Source organism: Silene latifolia, chromosome Y, assembly GCF_048544455.1.
Source record: "Silene latifolia isolate original U9 population chromosome Y, ASM4854445v1, whole genome shotgun sequence".
NCBI classification, from domain to species: domain Eukaryota; kingdom Viridiplantae; phylum Streptophyta; class Magnoliopsida; order Caryophyllales; family Caryophyllaceae; genus Silene; species Silene latifolia.
In genome coordinates this window covers 267,364,487-267,377,065 of record NC_133538.1, presented here as the reverse complement: position 1 = coordinate 267,377,065, position 12,579 = coordinate 267,364,487, and positions in this window count along the sequence as shown.

The following is a 12,579-nucleotide window of genomic DNA, read 5'->3' as shown; positions in this document are numbered from 1 at the left end:
TTCAGCAAAGGAACGCGGCGGTGTCCAACAATATACAAATCCTCACCGAAGTGGCATTGAGAGTGACCATATATGTAATAAGGGTACTCTAGAAGATCTTAGAAGTCCCATTTGCACTCCTAAGCCTAGTACAAGGATAACTTCACAAATTTGCAAAGTTTTTAGCTTTGATTTGGCACTTGAACTCAATTTGACGATTATATGTGCCTATTCCCTTTGGTTAGCAAAATAATTATGGTAGAAGTGGAAGAACGGTTGCATGGCTTCAAAGGTCATCTTAGAATAAACGATAGCCAAAGAATTATCACACCAAAACGTACTCTTGACTAGGCCATAGTGCATGGGTCAAACGATATTAGCATGACACTATCTAGGGTGTTTTAAGACTATTATAACAAACAAAGTCTTAAGGAGAAAGAGTATCTATAGTGGCTTATTCACCTTTGTCATGGTTCCTAATTAGGCATTTTCCAAAGTTTTATTCCTAATGCAACTACATGTCATGATGCAACATACATATAAACAAATAATGCAAATTCTTCTACCAACTACATGCCATATAACCTAATGCAACCTCCTAACAACACATAGGTACATAACCGCAACAAAACTCCACAACATCTTCATTAACATATAACCCATCCTCCTCTTGTGACAATTGGAAAGAAATGGAAGGAAAGAGAGTTAGGACGATCATACCAAGCGGTCTTCATATTTCCTTATGATATGTTTCAAATGCAGTGTTGTACCTATATGAGAAGAGAACAAAAGCACACAAGTATATACAATTATACGCTACTAAAGTAATGAACATGTTTTTGGATTTTTCAAATTTTTAGAGATTTTTGATTTCGTGAAATAAAAGGCATATTTTTGGAAAATTTCAAATTTTTATAGTTTTTGAATGTAAATTCCCTTCCCAATACTTATTTTGGAGATTGTCCTCAGTGTATAAGTTAGGAGTAGGAAATAAAAACTAAAAACATGTTTTTGTATTTTAAAATAAGGTTTTATTGAAAAATAAAGAACTTGTTTTTGGATTTTCATATTTGAAAAGTAAAAACTTATTTTTGAGTTTTTGAATATTTGGAAATAAAAATAAAAATGCAAGATGTAATGCATGATATGAATTAATACATGCTCTAAGTAAATGCAAGTGACTACATGTCATATAATACAAGTTATACAAATAATCTTATCTAAGTGATGCATGGTTTCTATTGTTCAGATAGCCAATTTGAATTGACTCGGGTTGCTTGTGCTCAAACTTCGCCAAACCACTTACAACAATATTTCTAGTGCAAAAAGAGGTAAGTTTGGCCACAAGGCCATGCATGCAATATGCAAATGGGATTGTCAATTTGGTTTTTTATTTGTGGGAGAAAAAGATAGTCACCTCAATATTGTCGAGGTGTGAGTCCTTTGATGAACCTAGGACTTAAAATACAAGACACCAAGGAAAGCCCAAATTGACTCTCGAATAAACTAAATTATCATGAAACAAATATAATACAATGCAAGTTAAAAGAACATGAGAGTTAAGCAAAAGACGGGAGTGCTCACAAAGTTACCTCCATGGTTAGTTGCTTTGGTAGCCACCAATCACCATCGGTCAAACCTCCCTTCTTCATGCCACTAGCTCTCACCTATCATCCACTATTGTCGCTAATACTGCCCTCATCATCATTTGAACTTGAACCATCTTTATCTACATGGCTTCCATTTTCACCTTCACTTTCACCAACTTCATCATTTTCTTCATGTACCCTCACCCTATTACCTTCCCCTTCATCTCTTGAAATGAAAGGAAAGAAAAAGCTTCCTATCCACCCAATCCGGAAAGGGTCCATTAAAGTTAAAGAACCCTTAACGAGACATGTTGAAGAGTGGTGGATAATTAGCATAGTAGTTGTTGTCTCGCTCCTTGTGCATTTCCTTATGTATATGTTTCATTAAATGCGTCAAATAATCATTACACTCAATGACCTCGGGGTCATCATGGGCGAAGGATTAAAATTCAAAGGGGAAGGGAGGTTTCACAATAGTCGAAGACATAGTTGCTTGTTGATGTACCAAAGGGGATTGATGCCCATTGTCGACCAGTGCTTCAAGAGGTAAGACCGAGAGTAGGTAGTTCGGCCCCCGTGCGTTGAGCCGGCAAAGTTTCCCATGTTCTAGTAGAATGGAGGTGGAACCTTTTATCAACCACCCAAATTTTCCGGCTTCAATGTTGTTTTGGATCCATTTGTATCGATTAGTGAGCAAGGATATATCAAGAAGTGTGCCTCCATGAACGGGTCAATAAGCCTTATCTTCATTGATATTCGGGTATAAATGCTTAGTAAACGTTGTTACCAACCCACCATTCACAATATAAGCCACCTTATCGTTTCCTTTATGTATTTCCATCCGACGGTCCCAAACAATTGAATGATATTGGAAGTGTTGTTGTAGAATCCATGCATGTTCAAGTGGGATTCAAGATATGCAAGATCAAGCTCAGTGAAATGATTCGCATCTTTTCTAGCAATAAGGGTATTTGAAACAAACCTATGCCAATATCTTATGCCCGGGTGGTGGACATAAAGTCAATAGCATTCCCTATAGGTGGTTAAATCTCGACTAGAAATTGCCCTCCAAGTTGGTTTAGCATCGAAGTTGGGGGGCTTCTTATTCCAATACCTTTCCAGCACATTTCCAAATACCTCTCCAAATTCCGTTCTTTCTATTCCCCTCACCTCATTCTCAAGGCGAAACTCAATATATTTTCTATCCTCCACTTTGGAGAATTTCATTGAGTTAATGAACTCAAGGGTAAGGGAGGCGTAAGTGAGCACATTCATTTCAAATAGGGTAGATAAGCCCATGGATTTGAAAAATCATTTAACTTGTTCTAGGATTCCAAGTTTAATCAAGGTGTCTTGGAAAAAAAAAATTGTAGCTACGAATTTCTTATGGAATAGAGAAGTAAAGACTTGCTTATGGGATTCGTCAAGGAATTTTACCTCCGGATAGGCCTCCAATTGTTCAATTTCCGGAATTGAAGCTTCTTCTTGTACTACTTCTCGGACGAGATTTGTCTTTGATGCTAACACCTTTTGCCTCTTTGATAAATTTGGAGGACTTGATGGTTGCTTCTTTCCCTTAGTTTTTGCCATTGATGAGTACTCCTTCAAAAAGATGGAACTTCTTCTAAAACTTGATAATTTAAGTACTAATTAGCCTTAATGATGCTTGACAATACTTGTTTCAAAATTCAAGCTCCAATCTCCCAAATTTGAAAAAATTTCGAAATACCCAAACCCTAAAATTGGGTGGGTCAAATTTTAGGGGATTTTGTTGTTTTGAAGGCTAAAAATTGGTAAAGGTGTGATTTAAGTTAGTAAAAGTTATGTTCTTGATGGTTTGTTTGATGATTTTGATTGGGTAGAAGATGTTATGAATGTTGGGTTTTGGGTGTCATAGCAGAGTGAGAAGGGTGTTTGTGTTTTGAATGATGAATAGAAATGGGGAAGAAGAAGGAGGTGTCCCTTATTTTAAGTCGTGGGCAAAGCTCAACTCGCTCGAGCTCGGTTGTGGCTCGTGCAAGCTAACAGGCAAGGTTCAGTAAACCAGTCGACTCAAGCAACTTAGAACTTGACTCGCTTAAGCTGGCTTTCGAATCGCTTGACTTGATTTTTAGCTTGAGTAATTTGGCTGGAAAAGATCCTTTTATTGTTTTTCTTGGCTCTAGTTCTCACGAGTTGGGGCCACCTCGTGGGGATTCCCTCTTAGCTCATCTTTTTCTCTTTTTTTTTTTGGTTCTCGTAGCATGTGGTTGGGACTCCATAGGCTTGCTCAGCCTTGGCAAATGCATCCCCACACTCGATTTCTACCTTCTAAACACAATCAAAGCACAATTAGTAACCCTCCCTCGCTTGCTCTCATGTAAAAACGGTTAAAATAATGTAACTAAGATGAATGCAATGCAATAAACTTAAGTAAATGCAAAGTCAGGGGTTATAATTTTTATAATTGGTGATTTAGAGAGGATTCCTCCAAACTCTTCTCCTTTTTAAAGCTTGTCATGGTGGAAGACCAAGGACGTTGTTGATGTTACTCAACGTCCAGTAGAAGTAGTCATAGGCTTGTTCCCATTCATTATAGAAATCCCATGTAGATTTGGGTACATTATTGCTCTCATTCATTTTGAATCCCATGTCAAAGTTGTAATGTCAAGGATTCACATAGCCTTGGAAATGATCTAGAGTCATAGCATTCTCGATATAAGGATTAAACAATCCTTCAAATTCATCATGCTATAGACCGCTCACTTCTTCTACCTTACCCTCTCCGGTGTGGTTATAGTGACTAGATATAGTCCTTTCTTTATTCTTGCCCTTTGAACCATCAAGGTTCCAATTATCTCTTGTCACATAAACCGAGCTATTCAATTTCCCTTCATTAGAGGTGTTGTCAAAAATACCGAGCTAACTGAATAAAGCTATCACAATCTTATCAACTTATTCTTTCCAATTGGCATCTCCACTTTACCTCCCCTAATAAGAATTTCTTCTTTCATGGGGTCAAAAGACGGGGATTCCGACTTCTCATCAATGACGTCTTTGCTAGCATGGTCAACCTCAAATCATGGTTCATTTAGGTGGTGATCATTCATAGTTTTGTCGAGATTAAATGTGATTCTCTCATCTCCAACATCAAGGGTCAACATTCCGTGTTTCACATCAATTACCGCTCCAACGGTATGTAAGAACGGTCTTCCAAGGATAATTGGTATGTTGGCATCCTCCGCCATATCAAGATCACAAAGTCTACCAGTATGAAGAATTTTCCTACCCTCACGAGCACATCTTCCAACACTTCAAGTGGCTTCTTAGTAGAGCGGTCTGCCATTTAGAGGGTCATGCTTGTACAATTTAACTTTCCCATTCCTAGCTTTTCACATACCGAATATGGCATGGCACTCACACTAGCGCCAAGGTCACACAAAGCTTTCTCAATGGTGGTGCCGCCAATTGTGCATGGAATAGAAAAACTCCCGAGGATCTTTGAGCTTAGGTGGAGAATTTTCTTGAAGAATCGCACTACTTGTATCGGCAAAGGGCATTGTCTCCGTTCTACCAATATACCTCTTTTTGGTGAGAATGTCGTTCATATGTTTTGCATATGCCTGCACATGTGTGATTAGCTCTGGGAAAGGAATAAATACTTCCAAGTTCTTTACAATTTCCATGAACTTCCGAAGTTTCTTGTCAAACTTACGCCTTGCTTGTCAACTTCGAAAAGGTAGCTTAACAATGATAGGCTCCTCTTCCTTGCTCGTTTCTTCATTTTTCTTCTTCAAAGTTTCATTTGTAGTGGACTCCACTACTTTGTCAGTTTTTTCAATGTTTCCTCTTCTATCCTTTTCTCCAATATTGTCTCCTCTACCAAACCTTGTCCTTGTTTCTTATCTCAACAACATCCTCCTCAATAGGCATCATCGGGCTTTCATATATGTACCTTTCCTCAAGTATATGGCATGAGTGGTTTCATGTTTGGTAGGGGGATTACCATAAGGTTGTAATTGCCCCTTTGCTTTTGGAAGCTCGATGAAGCTAATTGGGTCATTTGAGTCTCTAACATCTTATTATGGGCTAAGATGTTGTTGATGACAATATTTTTGGCTTGGCTATGTTTTTGCATTTGGTTAAAGAAATCTTGTTCAATCTTTTGCATTAGCAAAACCGCTTTTTGCATATCAAAGGATTGATCATTAGGTATGGAAGGTTGGTTTTGATTGTAGGAAGGATGGGATTGGAAAACTTGTTGTTGTTGTTGTTATTGGTTGAAGAAAGGTCTTTGAAAACATTCTTGTTGGGTTTGATTCCTTAGTGGTGGTGGCACATAAGCTTGTTCTGGTTGGGGGTTTTGGACATTTTTAATTTTGTAGGAAAACTTAGGATGAAACTTTGTATTTTCATTGTAGAAGTTGGAGTATGGAGTTCCACTCCTACAAGCTTGAAAGCATTTACTTGTTTAATTGTCCCTCCACATTCGCTTTGGTCATGGCCAAATGTACCACAACTCTCACAAACTCCATTGGGTAGTGATGGTGCCATTACAACAGCATTGACTTGTTGGGTTGGTTTGGAAGGTTTTTGCACTTGTGCTATGGCTTCTTTGAGCTTTAGATTGATGATGTCTAGAACTAAATTGTGTTCTAAGATCGACACTTAGTTGTGTGATAGAATCCCCTCATGTGTTCCTCCTCTAGTAGCCTTTATAGGCCAACTAAATTGGGAATTGTGAAACCGCCATCTCTTCAATCTTTCCCATGTTTGGTTGTTATCCTGTAACACCCCCTTCTTACCCGGCCAAGGTAATCGGAGAATGTTACCATCTCGGTTTCCCAAGGCGGTGAATCGGAGTTGCAATTAAGAAACAATTGAAATAAATGACAAGTTTAGTGATTTACAAATGAATAAGTAAATGAACAATAAATGTGAGTAAGACATTATACAACTTGTCTACCATCTAAGTTATCTATCTATGCTACTCGACTCCACGTCCGATGCGCGTCCCGTCTCCCACGTGATATCAAACCTACCTGTACTCAACCTGCTCCCCATATGATAAGAAATATCATATGGATCGACACATGCCACCCATGAAATAAGTGACAATTTACACAGACACACAACACGCCAGTTTCAATAAATAAACGTACGACACAACATGATAGTTAAATATGCAACATTCCAATGATATGAATGAGATAATACTATACAATCACCACGCCGGTACCGGGACAGGCTCAGATGTACCCACAACCACCGGTTCCAGGGACACGCCCACAATACCACACCTGACAAACAGATACTCGGAACATGTCCATGGTACCGAGCCTGAGAGCGACTCGGATCCCCTGCCAGACATCGTACCTCAACCACACGAGTCTTTCCGTACTTAAGTCATTAATGTGCACATCCTTGGAGTCGAAAGCTCCAAGAGGGGATTCAAGCGTAAGGCGGTCTCCCAACTGCCTTACATCTCCTCAACAACAAGTAACCAACCATAAACCGTCATGTCTTCCAATATGCATGATAACACAATAAATGCAAGATACCACACATTATGCCAATATGCCCATTTCACAATGAATATGCATAACTATTACCAATTATGCCTCTTTCTCATACATCATGAGTGCCAATCATACCACATACCCATGTATACCAATAACCACATATTATAATGCCAATCCAATGACATTATGAAACGAACACTAATGACTCATTATCATGTTATGAAGAAATCCCAACAATACTATGAGACTAACAATAATTATCCACAACACTTGTGTTACAATGCAATAACAATCCAATAATGACACATGCAACCATTTACACTTATTGAAACCGAGTAGGATTAACATACCTTTTAGCATATCTTCATATGCTTCTCGAATCCGACCCGATTCCGTCTCATAAAACCATCTCATCCTATACAAACCACACAATACTATAACAAATAAATTCTAAACTATTATACACTACAAAACCCCTTATTATCATCCATTAATTACCCATATTACATGTACTAACCACCAATTAATTACCCAAAACAAAATCCCCAAAAGTTAGGGTTTAAACTAACTAGAGAAGGGTATATTTTAGCTTACCAAGGTTGAAGGAAGGAAGGAAGAAGGTGAACAATACACTAAACGTAGCTTAAATCCCATTAGGATGCATTTAAGAAGGTTTTAGAGAGAAGGGAGAGGATTTGGAGTAGGAAAGAAGAAAAATGAAATGATTTGGATAAGAAAAGGTGAGATACTGAAATTGGAGTTTATCTGGTGATGTACAATGGCACTCAGTCGAGTGCCGAGTCTACTTGGTCGAGTGCTCTGTTGGATTCATTAATCTCATTAGTTTACATATTCATATATGAATTGATTTATTTAGTCATAAAATAAAAGCTAGATCTTATTCATGCAAACTTAAACAAGATAAGAGAAAAAATCGTCTATCTTACTTATATGTTTCGGATATTAGGGCGCCAACAAGATCTCCTTCTTGTTAGTTCTTGAGCTTCTTTATAATGGATGAACAAGGTTCAAATTAGAACCTCTCCCAAAATCATATACCCAAATAAATCCCTTAATAATTTATATAATTATGAACTAGTAAAAATATAAGTTTTACTTAAAATATGACACAAAATATTAATTTTGTTCTCTTGTAATTTTCGGCCAAGAGAGGAAGGATTTTGAGAGATTTTTATTTCTCTAAAAATGTTTCATAAGATGTAGAGAGAATAGTAATTTCTTACACTAGAAATTATATTATTAAAGATGAATGAATAATGGAGAGGAAAAACCCTTGGCTTTTTCTCATGCAAAACCGGTTGGAGGGGAGGAGTAGTAGCCAATGCATGAGCTTGTGTTCTTCTCAAGATATACTAGGCATGCAAGGCTAAGACTATGGGTAATCATTGTGTTTTCGACTTAAAAATAATTAACACAATTTCAACCATAATTCCCTCCAATTTTCGGCACATATATAAAATGGGAGGCTCATTTTATTTTGTCATTTGTCAATTGTAACATATGTGACATGTTACTTGACATATGAAATTGTAATGTATTTTTAACATATTAAAAATCAACATACTCATAAAATATGTCATATAAAAAATCGACTAGTAATTCGTAATTACTTGCACCAAAACGATTTATCAAATTATAAATTACAACGTCTTGTATTTATAATAAATTATTAATTCAATTTCAATTGTTTCGTAAACAATAATTTTATCCAAGTAATAAAACAATTCGATTACTTAGACCGTATCCAATTTAATCGAATTATAATAAGACAAGTTAATCTCACTCACAAATCATCCGTCAATTTTAAGCAATTTAATTAACTCGTATCGGCATACGATTAATTAAATAATCAATTAGGGGTATTTCCCTGTAGGTATGACCCAAGGGGATGAACTGATCACCACCGTCGCACGGCAGTAATGTCAAACTCTAGTCAGCCAATCATTACTGATATGTGTGGACCAGTTAAATATTACATCCAACATGTATCCTTAAAAATGAGATTTAAACATGTGATCATCATGATCGACAGTTGTGATCGCATTATTGTCGGAGGACACATATTCCAACAATCTCCCACTTGTCCTCGACAAGTGTGTGTCACTAATTATCTTGTCCTATTACTATCTCCCACTCAATGCAAGGTGTGTTTCAGGTCGTACTTGCATGTGATCATATCTAGAGTGGTTTCCTCGATCTGGAGATTAACTGATTGACCGGAATTATCTACCATAGATACCTTCCAAGCGTGGCCACACATTTCCAGTTCATTACTCCTCGAGTGGCCCTGAGATATTGTTATAACCCTGACAAGCGGTGGACAATTCCTATCGCGCTATTCCCTTCGACTAGCCACATCCATCATAACCCAAAATATGCCCGTTAGACCCCATTTACGAAGGTCGTAGTAACATAAATCAAAGTTAATCTGAAACTGTGCCACCTTAGGCGAACAGTCTTTAGTCAAAAGAATCGACTCATTAGAATATCATAGTAGCTCTCGCCATGATCAGGCTACATAAATTTGCCATAACTCTATAAGCGGTCATTAGCCCGATAAAGTGTTCCTAACAGTCTGCCTATGTGATCGACTAGTCATCTCACATGACTCCGTGGCACTTGAACTTTCCATGAATCGCATCACACTTTAGTCACTTCGAGACGTTACTTCATGTAAGTGACTATGGGCGAATACAATGCTAATCCGTGTTCACTTTAACGGTGTTCAACTGTCCTTACAACCCGTTTGGATGTAACAAAGTATAAGGTAAGTTAATAATAACTCAAACGACAATGTTGACATCACATTCGGGTAGTCAATACCATATTACAATCTTGTGATGTATATTGTAAGTGTGTAAACACTAGTTACTCGCAACAAGTGTTTAGCATACCATGTGTCCATGTGTTCAAACTCTTGAATTGCATTTTCCTTTATTTTCATGTTTGTCTTAGATAGCATGAATCTCACCAAGTACATATCTAGTTTCCCAAACTAGGTTTAGGTTCTTTACTTTGAGAGAACTTTCTTGTTGTTTATCACATAACAAACGAATTATGGTGGACAACATAACTCACACTAGTGAAATGTTCTTCCAACTCATAATGTACCAGGTATATGTTTTGTAGGATCTTGCGTCAATTGTCAAGATGATTAGCCTAGCACTTCTCATAAGTCCTAGCAAATTTTGAAAATACTAGTTTTGAGTAATTTCTTACTATAACCAAGTATCTTCTCAAACTTTTATTTCTCCTTTTAGCTTAAATAGCTTAGGATTTTCATAAATCCTTACGTGTTTCCGAACTTCAATATGTGCAACTTCTTGTCACATAACAGAGTGTTCTGTTAAACACTAGAATAGCTCATTAGTTCTTCTCGAGAATTCATGACGATTCTTCTATGGCTTACCAATGACTCATCATGCTCTTAAACATATGATTCATTATTGGACATGTGGATAATTATTCTAATGGCGGAAACATTAGTAATCTTTAATCATGTGATCAACCATTCTTAGGTTCAATGAATGACCATGACTGCTTATGGTAATTCCATTTTCATCGATATGAACAACCTACGTTTCTCGTTGTTTTGATGTGTATATCTCAATACCTATCCAACATCCCATGATGTGATTGGATTCATCTTAGTCCATTTTCATCCAGAATTGAAAACTCAAATACTTCTTTGTGAAAGATAGTACTAGCTCGTCATTCTCAATGAGTAATGAGTTATAAATTTTACAAGATGATTGCTCCCACTAAATTTCATGTCTTCACATGATAATTTCAAACTCCCGCTCAATTCCACATGTTTCGTAATTGACTACTCAATCGAAACATTTCAAGAATTGAAATACATTTTGCTATGCCAAGTTATTAAGATTAAAACCATATATGTTCCCAACATATCTTTTCAAAATACCTATTTTGAAAAGGTTTCAATCTTAAACTTATGGAAAGAGATTTTAATCTCTAACTCATTCATTTTTATAATGATGCGTAGCAATGTCACTATTTAAAAGTGAAATCACATTTAATACACGTCCTTCTCAAAATACCCTTTTCGGAAGGAAGTTTAACCATTTCATTTTCATAATGAGGTTAAGTAATGACACTAGCGTGGTTAACAATTAACTTAGCTTTTGTAGATATCGGCATATCATTCTTTGCAACTTTTAATCATAAATCTCATTTATATTCAAGGATGCAATTTTGTTTCATTTAGGCTCTTAAGTAAACATCAATATTAAAACTCTAATTTATATGTAGGTCATAGACTAGCCAAATCTCTTGTTAAGACTTTTATTTACTCATTTGCTATCTTCTTTAGTCATTTTCTATCAAAACTTTCTTTTGGTCTCCTCGTGTAGTTATCTTAAGAACATATTCTTTTGATTACTTCACTTGGTCTCTTTTGTCACGTAGATCTCATCTATTCGAGACCATAGATCTCATCTATTCATGTATACTATTTATTTAGGTATACAAATCATTCTTTCTTTCGTAGATCTCATTTACTCAAGCATACAAATTATTCTTTGTATTCTTTGTGTCTTCATTTTTCTCCCACTCTATCTTTAGAATAAATACACTAGATATTCAAAGATAGCTTATGAGACACAAATAATGATTTTGATGTAGATGGAGGACTATCTCATAGATTGACTAATAGATTTTAGATTTGATGAGTGTACTCGGTGATCGACATTCCTTTAGGAGAGTTCATCAACTCAACATCACTTTATAATTCATCATACACAAGCCTCAAGCTTGTGGACATATAATGAATCCCATCATTATAATTGTCTATTGGATCACTTTAAGTAGATGATCATATGTTTCTATGTGCAAACATGTAAAGACGAATTTTAGAACAAACAAATACGATTAAAGGGGTGACTTGGGTTGCAAGCTAAACCACCATAATCCAAAATACAACCATTGTTTAGAAAGGATCAACCATTTCCATGTCAAACACGGAAATCAAAATAGTTCTAAAATTCATAATATTAAAATAAAGACAATAATAAAAACCAAGCTTTATTGGTAGCTACTTCTAGCTCCTTCATGATTTCCCAAGCTTGCTTCTCTTTTCCCTTGTCTTTGCTTGGAGGAGGCCCTATTTACAATAAAAAGGGATACATTATCACAAATTTGCATCAAAATACCATAGTTGAATTAGAAACATAAAAGAAAGGATAGTCATTTACCTACTGGAGTGATCTTTCCAGCTTTGATGTCACTAAGATACTTGGAACAATTCCTCTTCTAATGTCCAACGCCATTACAATAATGGCATTTATCAAGAGGACCCTTCTTGGTTTTGGAAGTGCTAGCTTCAAATGTCTTAGCCTTGGTGGAAATGGGAGCTTGCCTCTTACCCTTTTTCCCATTCTTCTTGAACTTCTCCTTGCTCTTAGTGCTTATATTAAGCACATCCTTAGGTGGGTTAACATTTAGCCCCATGTCTCTTTCGGCTTGCACAA